At 41.3% G+C, this 15,513-nt stretch overlaps 1 long non-coding RNA gene across 9 annotated transcripts in view; it reads right to left on the bottom strand.

Annotated features, from left to right (window-relative positions):
* Window positions 1–15,209, bottom strand: part of LOC112660431 (uncharacterized) — a 94,173-nt gene extending 78,964 nt beyond the window's left edge. For 8 of the 9 annotated variants that reach the window (XR_004813865.2, XR_003136925.3, XR_007406586.1 and 5 more), the window contains exon 1: window positions 15,074–15,209. This is a non-coding gene — a long non-coding RNA (uncharacterized LOC112660431). Of the gene's footprint in view, window positions 1–5,154; window positions 5,255–15,073 lie in introns of all 9 variants that reach the window. The other variant, XR_007406585.1, reaches the window with a different exon arrangement.
* Window positions 15,210–15,513: the final 304 nt, after the last annotated feature.

The following is a 15,513-nucleotide window of genomic DNA, read 5'->3' as shown; positions in this document are numbered from 1 at the left end:
GGATCCTAACGTGGGGCTCAAACTCACAACTCTGAGATTAAGACCTAAGCTGAGATAAAAAGTCACATGGGCAAACTAGATATTTAGTCCCTATTTCAAACATCCTCCAAGATCTCAGCCTCCATTACCCAAAGCCTTTCACTGATATTTTACCCTGTTTTTCTTTTCATCTCATTCTTTTGATTCCATTCTCATAGGGACTCTCAAGGTAAAAGTCCTTTGATCCACATAATGTTTACCTAGTTTCAAAAGAAGTTCAGGTTTTTAGACTGGGAATTAGCCTGGGTGTCAGACTGGGGATTTCCCCCACACACACCCCAACGTTAATACAACTTCGAGAAGACAAAGAACATTTCACATTTCTTTAATTCTTAAGATCCTATATCGGATACAAGCTATTTCTACGAAGCAGACTATTCTATTGTGGCTCTCTGAGGTTATACACTAGGCTTCCTCAGATACATGACAAGGCAGCCTAAACCAATGAGTACTGGAATCAGTACAACTGACAGTTAAATCCATCAATCAATTGTACTTTTTCTTTTTTTTTTGAATTCCAGGCCTTTCGATTCCATTCTTTGGACTCTTTCAGAGTCTTCCCTTGCTATTTTAGTCAGTCAGGGGGAGGAAAAAATGTTGAATTCTAAAATGGTATACCGTCTTTTTGCCTTTCTTAGAAGCATACAAAAAAAATAATTTTTCAATACAATAAATTATATAATTATGATAAATATAATAATTTTCCATAATGGAAAGAGTGGATGTCTATGCTACTACCTCGAAAGAATTGCCAAGAAGGCAAGATCTGTGGTCTCTGCGCCTAATAATATAAGATCGACATGTTTAGCATTAACTAAACTATGTAAAAAACAATCTGCTGTGGTTAATTTTTAAGGTAATAGGCTTGTCTTAAAAAGCTATCACTTCAAGGAAATAAGGATCAAACAAATGTATCCATGTAAGTCACTCAATGAAAATTTCCTATGATTTCTAAAGAAGGAAAAATAAAATGAGTATCTTGGAGAAATGAGCAGTGGCGCATCTCATTAGTTACTGCAATTTTACATTAAGTGGGCTTTACTTATCTCTTTTCCAGATTAAATCTCTGATATGCTATAGTCATCAATCTATAAAATGACAGTAGGGCAGCCCTGGTGGCTCAGTGGTTTAGTGCCGCCTTCAGCCCAGGGCATGATCCTGGAGACCCAAGATCGAGTCCCACATCGGGCTCCCAGCATGGAGCCTGTTTCTCCTTCTGCGTGTGTCTCTGTCTCTGTCTCTCTCTCTCCATCTCTCTGATGAATAAATAAATAAAGTCTTTAAAAAATGACAGTATCCCCTCTAAAAGCTAGGGCAGCAAAACTTTGATGTTTCTCATAATGGAGTCAGAACAATCTCTCAAATTCATATTATTCTGTGCATTGGTCCCAAAACAGTGCTAATTTTTGTTCTCGAATTCTGCAAGAAAACATCTCCTCTCGCTTTTATTTGCAGCCTCTTCTGAACCTAGGACTCAGATATAAATCCATGCAAGGACAGCTAATGACAGAGTGACAAGCCATACTGTATTCATATTCACCCACCCTCCCCACCCTATTGCAGGAGAAAGCCATGTGTACCAGATATCATCTTGGTCTTTTATGCAAAGACACTCCTCCTGGCTCTTCCTTCCAATCTGTCAGATATGCCCGGGCATGTCTTCAGCCCAAAGCACACAGATGAGGCTTAAAATAAGCCATTACGCAGGGGAGAAGGGTCTGGACTCCTGCCACCCGATTTCCAGCACTGGAACCTTGTGATCCTTGCCTTCAGCTGCAGAATGTCTAAGCTTTTGGAACCACTCCTGTGTCATATTTAGGGGCACTTCTGCAGCAGCTCCAAGGATGGCATTTCAAGCCTTAGGACTAGGTGCTTTCGGCCTTTTGCCCTTACAAGGTTTCTGCTGTACTCCTGCAACCAAATCCCCACATTTTTACTGAGAGCAGGAAGCTGAACCTTAGTCCCTGCCTCAATAACCTATCTGGGAGACTCTGTGCCCCTAAGAACTGTACCTGCAAGCACCTCTTTGAACTCAGAGAACTCATCACATTCAGGTCTGACCCCTCCCAGAATGGCCTTGCTTAGCACCTACATAATTTTGAGCTTTTTCCTGACACCATTCTTCATGCAGCAGCAGGAAACCAGGCTGGATACTACCATAGACAGCTGTGAACTCCAGAGAGAGCAGCTCAGACTTGATTCAGTAGACAATAGGGAGTGAGGCTAAGCGCTTAAGCAGGAATGCAACACAAGACACAAATCAATGGAGACATTCTCACCACTTTTGCCTTATCTTGGATGCAAGCTCAAGCTCCCCCAGGCTTTTAACCCTGAAAGGGAACTAGAAATAAGGGTTCTTGAGAGCTGGTTATTCTTATTCTCACCAGGTTTCCTCTTCTTTTATATCACTTTACGTTTTAAAACAAAACAAAACAAAACAAAAAACCCTTGTTGCTATTGTGCCTACAATAATAAAACTTCTCTGGCAATGATGTACTTAGAAAACGTCCAGAATAAAATTGAAACCAACTTGGGCATTCTCAAGTATCTTAAGTGCCTTTCCAAATGTTTGAGTTCCCAAACAATTCAAAATGCATTTAGTAGGATGTTTTCCATTTCTTGCTTAAACCCAAGTGGGCTTTAAGGAAATCAGAAATCAAGCATTCCTTATCCCTTCACACTTTAGCAAGCCAAATGTGATTTGGAAAAAGCTACTCGATATCCAAGAAAATCTTTTTACTTTGTAAATGAGGGTTCCCCCCCCCCCCCTTAAAAGGGGTAATAAGAATTCTAAATGCAAACCAACTCAGAATTCTCTCCGTATAAGCTAGAAACTTAACCCATAAATGCTCAGTGTGTTTCTTTCCTAGTAATGTACTGATCTCCGTGGACGTTTTAAGAGCCATTTCACATCCTTGGTGTAATGCCCACCCTTAAATCTCGGTATCCATTTTCACGACCAAAGTGGAGTCCAGCTAAGCCACTGTATAATGGGCTTTCAAAGGACATTGTGAGCACACTGAAGGGTGTGTAGATTTTACCCCAGGTCCAAGAAAAGTGGAACCAACAGCCATGGGAGTGCTCCAGATAGATGGAAGAGCCTGAAACATATTGAAGGCCGGACAAGAGGGGAAAAAGGCCAGACTTCAAGCATAGAAGATAATATCGAGGGTTCCAAAGAAGCCCTAGAAATATCAGACACAGAGAAATAAATGGCTTTATGAATAGCCATGTAATCAATTCAGTAAGGAATAATCAGTCAGTATGCTGGCTACTAAGGCCTAGTTTGGAGAGGGAGAGAGGAAAAAGACCGAGTCCCTAAACACATAGTACGGATGTTCATTTTTAAAGGCTGATGAACATCACGGTAAAAATAAATATAACATTTTAGAAGCAAATAATGGAATGCGAAAACATGGGTAGCTGAGTAAGCAGAAAAATTCACTAAACCACTCAAAACTTAGTTTTCTCCAGTGGTTACAGAGATAATACTATTCACCTCACAGAAGAGTCTAAGAATAGGCCGTTCTAGAGTTTTTTTTCAGCATCAGTTTTCATCAGTTCTTTCTTTTTTCCCTTTGGAAATCAGAGACCTACAGATATTTTCTCCTTAGCACTTTCATAAGCAAAGACTGAGATGATCTAAAACAGCATTTGAAATTGGAAAGTGCAAAACAATTTTTTTTTTAAATGTTTTTTTTTTGTTTTTTTTGTTTTTAATTTTTATTTATTTATGAGAGAGAGAGAGAGAGAGAGGCGCAGAGACACAGGCAGAGGGAGAAGCAGGCTCCATGCACCGGGAGCCCGACGTGGGATTCGATCCCGGGTCTCCAGGATTGCACCCTGGGCCAAAGGCAGGCGCCAAACCGCTGCGCCACCCAGGGATCCCAAGGAAGTCATTGTGTTGAGAGAGATAGGATCACTGGGTGGGAAAGTAAAGGGAAATGCCCCAAGAAAGCAGAGACAAGACCGAAAACACCCAGACAACCTTGGTCCTCCTCACTCATCAGGTGAAATCAGACCTGGCTCAAGGATGCTAACTACCCCTGGAGACTGGTCCACAATGGCCCTGAATCTACAGATAGCTAAACCTATGTTATCCAAATATCCACCAAGCTTGCTTATCTGTATGGCTAGTTTGGCTTCATAAAGGACTTGGACCTGGGCTTTTGGAAGTTTCCTGGACTAGGAATTACCCAGCAAGCTTTAGCAAATTGCAAGAGAGCTTGCCTAGTTAGACTCTTCTAAACCAAACTAACACCTTAAACTTCTAGAAAACAACCCAGTCATTAAGAGCAGAGTTAGGATCCTTGCAGAAAACAGACGATCCACTCAGAGTGAATAATATAAAAAGAGTTTAATAAGGAGAACACTGTTCAAGTATGGGTAGGGAAACCAATGTGAGTGACAGGTCAGGGGAAAGAGGGAGCAGAATTACTGAAGAATTATTAAACCCAAACGTTTGAAGAAGCTCTTAAGGGTCCCCAAGAAGCAAAGAAATCTGTGTAAATATGATGCACTTACAGGACACAGCCAGATATGGTGACACCCTCCCATCCTCAGGGGGAGAAAAATACCCAACCCCTACTTTCCCTCCTCTTGCGTCCCATACCTTGCCATCAGCCAAGCCAACTGAAGCTGGAGGACAAGGGAGGATCCTGGTATGATCCACGTAGGCCTGACTCTCAGGTCACAGAGCAACACAGAGAAGGGATGCAGAGGTCACAGAGAAAATAAGCAACACAGAGAGATTTTTCTAGTTGCTCTGTATAGTGGGTTGAATTGTGCGCCCCCTCCCCCAAAGTTATGTTCAAGTCTGAATCCTCCAGTACCTCATCATGTGACATTATTAGGAAGTAGGATCCTTATAGAAGTGCAGGGAAAGAAGTCTTCCCTTTGTCCCTTCTGGAATCTTTGGCTGGTCTAATAATTAAATTGATGTAAGACACATTAAGAGGAGAAAAACAACAATTTAATAATAGGTAGACCTCCTGCATCATGGGAAAGACCCAGGAAAACTGAACAACTATGAAATACCTGCAGCATCACCTTTCATACCACCTTCCACTAAAGACAAAAGACGTTGAGGGTGGGGAGTTCATTAAGGGAAGTTACCGGGAAAACCATGGTAAACAAAGGTACAGTTGTTATGAAGATTGTAGCATTGCCTTCTTAATTGATAAGAGTTTCAAAAGACTGAGCCATCCTCTTCTTCCTGGAAGGGGAGGGACACACCATTAAAAGTGGAGATTTCCCTTATAAATGTACATGTGTACAAAAAGTTGACTTGCACTTGGTTTTCAGTGCTTCTCTAGTGTCTACACGTTCTTTAAAACAACCAGCTTAAGATACTCAGGATGCCAAAGAAGCCTATCTTTGGAGGGCAAACTGCTCCCCTTCTGAAGCTATCAAGGTAAAGCGAGGTCATTGTGGTGGGCCCTGATCCAATATGACTTGTGTTTTTACGAAAAGGAGAAACTAGGACACAGGCAGATACTCACAGAGGAAGGACACACATGGAGGAAACCACGATGTGACTCGAGGGAGGCATATACAAGCCAAGGAATGCCAGAAAACTCCAGAAGACAAATGAGAGAAGAAAGAATTCTTCCCTAGAGCCATCAGAGACCATGGCCTACTGACAGCATGATCTTGGGCTCCTAGGCTCCAGGACAGTGAGAATTTGTGGGGTTGTTTTTTGGCTTGCTTGCTTGTTTTTTTTTTTTTTAGCTGTTTTTGGTGAGGCTGTTCCAGTTGCCCCCAGGGGACTCACATGCCTACAAAGGTGCAAGTAGTCTCTGATGGAACAGATTTGATTTTTCAGAGTAGGTGTTTGCTTCAAAATGGACCTCAAAAAGGATTGCAACCAACACTTTAATAAGAAAAGGGAGATGTCAGAGAGACCTGCTCACAGTCACACCAGCAATAACCAAGATAAAACAGGAGAGTCCCAGGAAAGCTCCCTGTGCACCCTGCATTGACAGGAGGTGCAATCACTCTTAACCTAGCAGAGCTCAAACATTCTCCAACACTCTGAAATTTCCCCTAGGATATCATCTAAGTTGAAGTATTCTCCAGAATGAATGACAAGTGGCATCCTTTCCTGAGCTCCCATATCTCTGAAGTACTAGCAGCTTTTAAAGGGGTAGCTTTCAAAGGAGTTAAAGAATCCATTTCAGAAATGAAAATTCGCCTTTGTTCTTTTTTAGTGCTAAGGGATAAATCTAATAATCCTGAGAGAGAGCACCATCAACCCGCTAGGACACTGTTTTACTTCCTTGTGAATTAGCAATAAAAACAAGTTACCCCAAAAAACTTATTGTTTGAGGATTGACTCTTCCACATATTCAAAAAAAAAAAAAGTTAAGAAACTACAGAGTCAGCAATGTAGACTTTTAGGGGTGAGGGGTTGCGGGCGGGGAAAGGAGAGAAAGAAAGCAAGCTCCACCTAGAACAAATAGGTTTCCTACAGCGCTGTGAGGTTCCTTATCTAGAGGAAGCTTTTGTTTACTTGTCAATCAAGGCCAGCAGATCTTCTGAGGACTGGCCACACCTTGGGCTGGGGAATGCTCAGGAAGGAATGTGGAAAGCTGAGGGGAGAGGCTGTTTCCTGATGGCTCAGCTACTGGCAAGTGTTTGGACCCTGGGAAAGTCGCCATGTAGGAATTCCTCTCTGAGGAGAGGAGCGGGAGCAGCAGGAACAACGCTATGATCCCCTGGTGGTGACTCCCAGTCACAGGGCTTGAGCAACACAGGCCAACCGCAGGGAGCTGTGCCTCAACCCATCCTGGGCTCTCAGCTGCCTGTTGTCCACCACCCTGGTCCAGTACCACAGCCAACATGCAGCACCGTTCTCCAAGCAAGTTCTCTCTCAGGAAGACCATGAGCTTCACACAAGGTGGAAGTTTAGGGATGGGAGTAACTAAGAAAAGTCCAACTGGGATTTCCAACTTGCCAACTTCTCAGATGGCAGTTCTTTCAGATGAAAGATATGCTTGGACAAGACAAGTGATACCTTCGTGGGCAGTTCCTGATTTCTTCTGCAGAGATCTAAGTAGTTGGGACAGTGTCCTCCCACATAAGACAACTCAGAAATTATATAACAGCTAATTACAGGACCGCTTCCCCTGCTTCTCACCTCCCTGTGCCCGTGTTCTTTGAGCACAGCGAGCTGGGGAGACACATGGCGACTCCTCCCTGGCCAGGGCACCACTGAATGGAACATTCCTTTAATGGAAGCTCAAAGAGCTCATTTCTAAAACTGGTTTTCTCCATTTAGAAGTTTCTTCTCTGACGTCTAAAATTAAGCCATCCATGAGGAAGCATTTAACCATTCTAAGAGTTTCCTCCAGTTAGATCAAGAGAGCCAAAGTCAACCAAGAAAAATCAATATAAAATGTGCTATTCAAAACAAGATTTCCTATTTCTTAAGAGCCTAGCTGGAGAACAGCTGTTCTGATCATTTATTTGCCTTATTTTCTTCCACTCAGACATAAGCGGGACACTTAGCTTTCCCTAGGCATTTTGGAAACCTCCACGGCCTTCAACTCTGGTGCATTGGTGACCTCTAGAGGACATAATTTTGGTCGCGGTTCAATGTTAAGATTGAAAATCCATTGTTCGGGAAAGATGAATACATTATTAATTTTATAGCTGCAAAATAGGTTTTAGTCCACACAGCACAAGAGACTAAGAAGTTGTCTTCTTCCAGATAAAAACTCCAACATGTCAAATGATCCATTTTCCTGAGAGGAGTTTGTTGTTCATGAAAACCTCAGAAAAGATGGATTTGTTTTCTCGTTTTAGAGTTCATTTTCCTAAGATGGATTGGTTCTCTCTTTGTTTTAGAGTTCATTTTCCTAAGGACTCCCAACTCGGCTGAAATACTAGAGACTAGCCTAAGCGGGTGTCTTCAGCTCTTTTTTGTCTGCTCCCCATGCCTTTATGAACTACCCAGTTCAAAAAAGCATTCAAAGATCTTTGTTCTGTTCTTAAATACCTCTCAGCCCACAGGACTCAGCCCTTCCCAGAGTTCAGTGAACTCATTCACCACATGCCCCTCAATGACAGAGCTTCTCAGCCAGGTGAGGGCTCAGGGACATTCTCAAGCTCACAGAGGTTGGGTTGAGGCTAAATAATAAATAAATAAATAAATAAATAGATAGATAGATAGATAAATAAATAAATAAATGGCAATGGGGTTCTCCTTACCATTAGGGTTACCCTGAGGCCCTGGGATGGAGCTGCCTTTCTCAGCTCACTCACAGCCAGGAGCCTTGAATCACATCCTCTCTCGGAAGTGACAGAAATCAGCCTAATTGACGCAGGACCACTTAGGACCAGATCATAGGATCATGGGGGAAAAAAGTATTTAAAACCATCTGCATTCCAGGCACTTTGTCAAGGGCCTCTGTGTCCTCTCATGTTCACAACAGCCCTGCAAGGTAAATGTTCCCCTCCACAGTTCTCTGCACAGAAACTGAAACCCGGGCAGCTCGGGCTGACGAAACCACAAATGTCACTGGAAGTTGGCTTATGTGTGTGTAATTCCCACTCCATCACAAGGCTTCTAACTGCATCCAAAGTTAGAACCGAAAAAGCCAGTGGCACTCAGAGTTCAGGATGTTCACCCTACAAATCAAGAGGCAGGAAGTCCAATGACAGCCTGAGGCCAAACACTTCAGTGGCAAAGCTGGAGCTAACAGCAAGTCTTTGCATGGCCGGGCGTGTTGGGCCCCTACACACAGTCCACAACCACTGCCTTCTTGCCTTTGCAGGACCCAGAGAGGGTCACTAATACTGTCAACAGAAATACCAGGAACTACTTCTGTAGCCTGCCTTCTCCCGGTGGCCTGGTTTCCACAGCAAGGAGATCTATCTGAGACCCTCAAGGAACCCTGTGAGGCTCCCACCTCTGACCCTGAGGCTTTCCTCACCAATTTCTCTTCAAGGGTGGGTGTCCTTCCTGACACCCATACCGGGGAGAACGTTGGACTCTCCGGGCAGAAGCACACATCCATTAAAAGAAGAAAGAAGAGGAGCAGGCCTGAAAACCCAAGATTAGAAGGATGAGGATGGAACTTGGATCAGCAGAAGGCATTTCTAGAACTGGAAATTTTATTCTTCTCTAAGCAACCACTTAGCATGTGACTTCTGGAAAACCCCATTAATTTTTCAGCAAGGCAGTTTCCACCTCAATATCATGTGTAGTTCTGTAAAAAAAAAAAAAAAAGAAAAAGAAAAAGATATTCTTATCCCATTGAGCTGTATAAATAAATGATAAAACCATGGTATAGCATGGTATAAAGAATAAAGGAGAGCAGGCTGGATCACCAAGCTGTACAATCCATTGATTACACAACAATGGGGATTTAAACAATTTTTGCTTCTAGGCCTTCTTTCTCCTGCCCAGTTCTGGTCCCATCCCTCAACTTAACACTTCCTCAGAAAGGTCCCAGCTCCTTCAAAACTCTTGTCGGTGAAAGCTGATAGCATCTCTAACCAAGATTTGTTAAGTCAAGAGGCTACAGCAAGTGACAAAGCAGTGGCTGGGGGATTGTGTGGGAGTTTCACTGATCTCTGTTAGCAATGTCCCCCCACTGTGGCTGTTGACTGTTTTCAGTGACTCATCTTTGCAGTAAAAAGAAGAGGTTTCTGGGAACCACCCAGATCTTCAAGGCTATTTGTAAAAAAGTGACAAGCCTCCCTCATTAGGAATCAGGGGTGGAGGCGGGGAGGGGGCTTCCTCTCAAGCCTAAGGAACTTGACAAGTTAAATCTTATTAGTTTGGCCGGTAGCAATCATTCCAGAGAGTAGGTCAGGAAAAGTCCCATGTCAGTTGGCCAGTGAGCCGGAGCTCAGTGATGCTTTGGGGAAGTACAGGAAGACCATCACGCTCCATGGGGGGTTGCCCCACTGCAGGACCGTGAGGCTGTAGTATGGATACAGCTAAAGACTTCAGCTGCTTGAAAACTTTCCTCTGAGTTTTCACATCTGATCTGCCCTGTTCCAATCTCAAGGCCAGTTGTCCAATGGTCACTAGCACAGGCACTAATTAGAAAAGCCCTTTCAACCTTCTCCTCCATCTTTTTGCCATAATGGAGCCATTCATAACAGAACTACAGCAGGGGTCCTAGCAAGCAGGAAACTGCAGACTTTTTCCTGAGGAACCTGTGCTGTTCACCTTCTCCTAGTTCCTACCCCAGGAAGGATGGTTAATATAGCGTTATGAGGGGTTTTTCAAATTCAGCTATTATTTCTGTAGTGGCCACTTACTGATGTACTTCGAGGGCTGAGCAGAGTTCTGCAGCAAGGAAGATGCCCTGGCACCTTCAAATCTCCCAGGCCATACCATAAAGCAAATCCCCCCATCCCCCCCACCCCTTCTCACTAAGCAGATGCCTCATCACAATTAGAAGCACCGGCAAAGAGCTTTCAGCTGAGAAGTGCTTCAGGCAGTAAAATTGAGAAGAAGCACTTAAAAGTTTGAGATAATTGTCTGGATAAATGTAAGAAGCAAAATTTAATACTGAGCAAACATTCTCAGCAGGCTGCGAAGGCCAAACAGGTCTTCCTAGTATGACAAAAAAAAAAAAAAAAAAAAAACAGTAAAGAGAGATGAAACAAAGATCTGATTTACAGATAAAATACTGCTTTTCTATGTCTAAGAATATGGAACTGGGGGATTTTTAGTCCAGTTACAGATTGCTAGGGTCCTAGAGAAGAGAAAAGAGAGAATGAGTCACCAGAGAGCAAGCACAGTGACATCCAGGCTGATGGAGTTTCAGCTGGGAGAGGTAGTTTCATGGAGTAAATTTTGGTTTGTTTTTTTTTAATGCTTTACCAGAAGCAGGATGAATTCACTTCTTCTACAGCCCAGGAGGCAGAGTAGAGACACTCAAATAATGATGAGACTTATAAACAGAGACTATAGCTGTTCCCTAGTGCAAAGGGAGACCACCTCCTCAGAGAAAATACCATATAATCGTTGAGGTACCTGGATCATCTTGTTAGTGGTACCTATCACCTTTGAAAATCAAAGCTGGTTCTGTGTACATTTAGCAGTTGTTAGCAATGAAACAGAGGCTACTTTGTTTTATTCATGGTGTTCCTGGGCAAGTCTTGGTTGAACATTTCACTGTTTGCTTGTGCTCCATTTCTGGGAAACACTCCTCCTAGTGCCTTCCTGGTCCCAGGGCTGATAGATGCTCAAGACCTGTCTTTGAGGTGGTCCCTTCCTGGCTAGCCATTGGCTCCTCCAGAACTCCTGCCAGGGGCCAGCTAAATGCCAGGAGCCAGCAGAGCTTTTTGTAAGTAGTATCGCATTTAATTTTCACAACCACCCCCGGAAGGTAGGTAACTGCAGTAATCATTATTGCCTTTGGCTGATGAAGCATTATTGATTGCCTTTTTCTGGACAAGGTTGAGTCAACTGCACAAAATCAAGCAGTAAGTCAACACTAGAGAAGGGACCCTACAAAATCTTGACCTCAAAGTGTCTACTCTTGGCTCTTAACAGCAAGTGGTGCTGAATGGCCAGATCCTGGATCTAAGAGCAATTGTTCTGACCCCATCATTAGTTTTCTACTTTGCCAAGGCTGCTTCATAATACCACATAGCACCTTAGTTCTCAGGTGACTCTTCCTACTTTGAAGGTAGGGACACTGCCAGCCCAATGACTCATCTGTAGTAGACATTCAACTCTTAGTTGTCAATCATCTTTCATTTTCAGGAGAGAACATGATGGTTTAGAAATTGCCTAGGCTTTGGAATTTGGTTAATGTGCATTGAAATGGCTTAACAGTTTGAGCAACTAACTAGGTCTCTCTAGGGCTGGAGTTCCTCAGATATAACACAGTATTGCTGAGGGCCTACCTACCTGATGGGTTTTTATTTATTTTTTATTTTTTTGAAGATGGAACAAGTCAGTTTGTGACAGAAGGCTATGCAATAACCAACACATTTGGGGGGATTTAATGTATGTTCCTTCTCTTCCCTGGATATAACAGGACACAGACACTATCAGATTGAAACCTTTAAGAGAAAGCGAAGTCAACATAAAAATAATACTAACCATAAAATTAATAGTAAATAATGAAGAATAATACTAATCATAAAACACATTTTTAAAAAAACCACCAAACTTCATGAGCAAGGAATATCTCTCAATATGAAGACTTACTAAATTCTCATAGAAGCAAATGATTTAGCACACTGGTAAGTACACGTCTAGCAGGAATACTTACCATTCATCCTGGTAGAGCTGATTTTTTAAATTATAAAATCCAGTTGGGAGCTGAAACTCAGTACTCTGAAATTTGTAAGGTAACTAGTTGCTAGAATCTGAGCTGAAGAAGGAGCTATCTAAAACCATTACAACATGGGTATGTTTGTGGGGGTGGGAGTGTGTGGGCATGGGTGCCTAGCTCTCTTGAATCATAATGTCTTAGATCCAGATATGAATTGATAAATTATTTTAGTAGAGGTTTTATGACTCAAAATATTGTGGGTTTTTTCATGGTAAAAAATGTAGAACATGCTTCATCTAGTGTGGTTTAAAAGGGATTTTTTTTCCAACATGCATAAGTGAGGGCATTCATAAGTTTTTTTTTTTAAGATTTTATTTATTTATTCATGAGAGACACATAGAGGCAGAGAATCCTTCGTTGGGTAAACTACTCCTAGTTGGGTATTTTGTCAGAGTTGAAGTTACTCCCACTGTATATAAGGTAACTTCCAATTCCTGTTCCATAAGCTTTACATGAAAATATGTCTTATGTCTTAATATATTATTTTGGAGACTGTTCAGCATGGCCTTCTGGCGCTCCGGGTATGAAAGCTTTCCTTTAGATACCCAGATTGGCTTAAATATTAAATTACATTTCCTGTAAAAATCTTATAAATGGAAGCACTTGGGTGGCTCAGTGGTTGGGTGTCTGCCTTCAGCTCAGGTAGTGATCCCGGGGTCCTGGGATCAAGTCCCACATTGAGCTCTCCACAGGGAGCCTGCTTCTCCCTTTGCCTGTGTCTCTGCCTCTCTCTGTGTGTCTCTCATGAATAAATAAATAAAATATTTTTTAAAAACTGCAGCACTATGAACCCTAAGGGTAATTATTTTCTTTTCCTGAAGAAAAAATGCTGCCAAGTAATTATGAAACATCTTTTTAATACTTGAATTTTTACTAGACATAGATGTCTTCAGCTTGGATCTGTATCGTATCACCCCTGTGTGTTCCTTAAAATGTCAAATAAACTGGTTAAGAAATCTCTAAACTTGTACAAATTCAGAGTTTAACTTAACTCAGTAATTTTCAACTAAAAATTGCCAATGAGTTTTCTATTCTATATTGGTCTCTGTGCTATCAAGAGCAGAAGTGATTTACTCTTAAAATGGTCTTTGAAAGAATTAAATGCCACTGGTGCTGAGCTCTGAAGTTAACTTTTAAAGTAAGCAGATTTTCCCCTTAAAGAATGTTGCTAAAACCTACCATGTCCCCCATCTCCTCCCTTAGTTCTCAGAGATGAAAAATGTGCTCTGCTATTGTTAAGCTCCTGGCACATTCCTTATTCCAAAGATGGTAAAATACAAAAATAACTATGTACCTTAAAACTGAATATTGAAATAAGAAGTCTGAAGATAGAAAATCCATGGTAGATTCAATGAGGAGAATATGAAAGGGGCTCATTGTATCCTTCTGTTTCCCATGGCTTGTGCTCTCATGGTCACAAGATGGCTACTAGAGCACCACACATCATGTCTATGCTCAAAGGAGATAAAAAGAAGGACAGGATAGCAGTGGTCTAACAGCCATTTTATCTGAAAAGCTAATCTTTTTCAGAAGCCTCCTAGTAAGAGAATGTGATTTCTGACTAGCTTAACCTTATCTCAAATCATGAAATAAACCTATATAATTACTATTCCAAACAAAATTGAGGTTCTATTAACAATAAAGGAGGCAAAGAATAGTTCTTTGGGTGTTTCAGAGACAACCAACTGTATCTGTTGCATACTGTAAAAAAAAAAAAAAAAGACATTCCTTTAAAACTTTAGCTACTCTCCTTAAATTAGAAGTTGGAAAAAAATAAAAACCCTCAAATTTCTGTTATGCCAATATCATCTACCTAAGCAATAATAAAAATAAGATACTTCTACATGGAAAAAAAGAAAGAAAGTTGGAGAAAAGTCTCTGGTTTCAGACTAGAGAAATAAGCAAGTGTCTGATAGAGACTGGCATTTATAAAAGTCACTGACTTTTTTTTTAGTGATCTAGAACTCACTAATATACTTCACCACATTTTAATGCTATAAATTTCAAACTTTCAACTTCAAATCTTTTATTATGTGCTTCATCCCCCTTCCCTATCAAATGTTGGATATTTTCAATAAATTATCTGCCTATAGTATAATCAGTATCAAATAGATTAAATAGTCTGTTCGGTGTTTATAACATAGGCCCATTTCACTGGTATGATTAAATGACAGAACTTTGAAAGTGCCATTTAATAGGTATTTCAATTTCTGATAAGGATAATGAGGATAATTAGTGGAGTACCTTTCAGTGGCCCCAAATGTGCTGTTATCTACCCAATTCGTGGATCATTTTTATTAGCACCTACACACTCATCTCCTTCTGCAGTAAGTAATTAGTAATGGAGAAGAATGAACCTAACACGTTCTTCTGTGGGGCTTATTAAATAAATGCTAAAATTAAAGTAATACGAAATCCCCAATAAACAGCTAATCTTGCTGTGATGTGGACTTGCTTGAGAATAATATGAAAACAAATGCAATGAACACCTTTCTAAATTTTCTCAACTGCTCTTTAAGAGTAAATCCTCATCAAGACAAAACAGAGTCCTTTAGGGCAGAAAAAGAATCCTTTTATTCTTAGACCTAGTAGTCCATAACGTGCCAGGATTTTATGTAAACCTGATATGAGAAAAATCTAACTTATCCAGTAAGTTCAAGAGTCTCCAAGCCCAGCAGACAGAACCCTTACCAGCTCTATGACTTTAATCACTTAATTACACTTACTCTCTGAGTTTTCAATCACCTATCAGGGTTCCTACTCAGTGTAGATTTTCCAACAAATGGCTGATTCTAATTAGCATTAAAAATTAACCAGCCTCTATTTCAACAAGGTCAAACTTAGAAGGGGAGTTTCCCAGCTAGCTCCTGACCCCAAAACACGTGTCATCTGCCATGTGATTATGATGCAGTGATTCATGCACTTGGGTTAGGTTGAGGCAGCACTTCCCACAGACTATAAGGTCTCTAAGGGCAAAAGTGTATTGATCTTTGTAGCTACTCTTCTTATTTCTAGCATAGAATTTCTATTTTAATACAATAGGAATAAATGCTTATTGAAACAAACACACCTTTTTCACTTACTTGCAAGGTGTCCTTAGAATTATATGTATTTGAGTGAGGAAAAAGAAAGGAAAATAACAAAAACCTATCAGGTCCCTTTCAGA

This window comes from Canis lupus, chromosome 2, assembly GCF_003254725.2.
Source record: "Canis lupus dingo isolate Sandy chromosome 2, ASM325472v2, whole genome shotgun sequence".
Taxonomy (NCBI): domain Eukaryota; kingdom Metazoa; phylum Chordata; class Mammalia; order Carnivora; family Canidae; genus Canis; species Canis lupus.
The sequence above is the reverse complement of the archived record's forward strand: the minus strand, read 5'-3'. Positions and strand labels throughout refer to the sequence as shown.